The sequence below is a fragment of the Elephantulus edwardii genome, unplaced genomic scaffold (assembly GCF_000299155.1).
Source record: "Elephantulus edwardii isolate Elephantulus edwardi_28Jun2011 unplaced genomic scaffold, EleEdw1.0 scaffold00335, whole genome shotgun sequence".
NCBI classification, from domain to species: Eukaryota; Metazoa; Chordata; class Mammalia; order Macroscelidea; family Macroscelididae; genus Elephantulus; species Elephantulus edwardii.
Genome location: NW_006400085.1, coordinates 712,594 through 713,593, shown reverse-complemented (window position 1 = coordinate 713,593; position 1,000 = coordinate 712,594).

The following is a 1,000-nucleotide window of genomic DNA, read 5'->3' as shown; positions in this document are numbered from 1 at the left end:
CCTAAAGTATCAAGGATAGATGAATCCATACAGCTGTTAATTGACATGAGATGTTGACTAATAGTGACTTGATGAAGAAAGGAATATACATTTAATCCTTACTAAGTATAGAGTCTCTTTTGATGTGATGAAAAAGTTTGGAAACCTGTAGTGATAAAGGGAACTCTGGTGGTATAGTGGTAAGAAGCTGTGCTGTAGTCCCAAAGGCGTGCAGTTCAAATCAACTGGCAATCTCCTCTCATGTGATTAATTACCTCTGAAAACCCATTGGAGGGTCAAGTACAAGTCAATTCTGACGTGAAGGCATACAAAATCAACAATATAGTGGTGATGTTTGTGTAATATTGTGCATAATTCATTTCACTAGATTAAAACTTTCATTAACAGATTGCAGTTGAGTCAGAACTAACTCATAACTGAACCTCCACTGAGTTTTAGAGGCTGATGAAAGGAGATTGCCCATCTTTCCCTCTTGAGGACTCTAATGGATCCAAACCACTGAAGAGATGTAACTTTTGGGTTAAAACACACTATTCCCTATGGAAAAATTTTATTTGAATATATTGCACTTTAAAAAATGGAGTCATAGGAGGAGAAAATTAAAAGAATACTGTATGCTTTGATGTCCCCTTAAATGGTCTTACATTTTAATCTCCTCATCTTAAGTCAAGATTTATCACTGCTGTTGAATAGAAATGGTGGTTTGGAAGACGAAAGTGGGAAGTGGCCCGGACACTAGTGCAAGGAAAAGTGTTAATGTCTGTTTGCTAACCTCCCAAGGGGAGAAAATGCCATTCTTGACACCATTTAGAATTGTTAGAAAGCAAAGAACAAAGAAAGGTAATACACACACACATGATAAATGTTTCACGTTTCAGAGGATGTTAATTTATCGTATTTTATTTACTGTGGAAACTGGGCCTCTTCTCAGAGTAGAAATTGTAGATGTTCAATTTCATGAGGGAATGAAGCTTAATTAAAAATCATACCGTGACTTTGC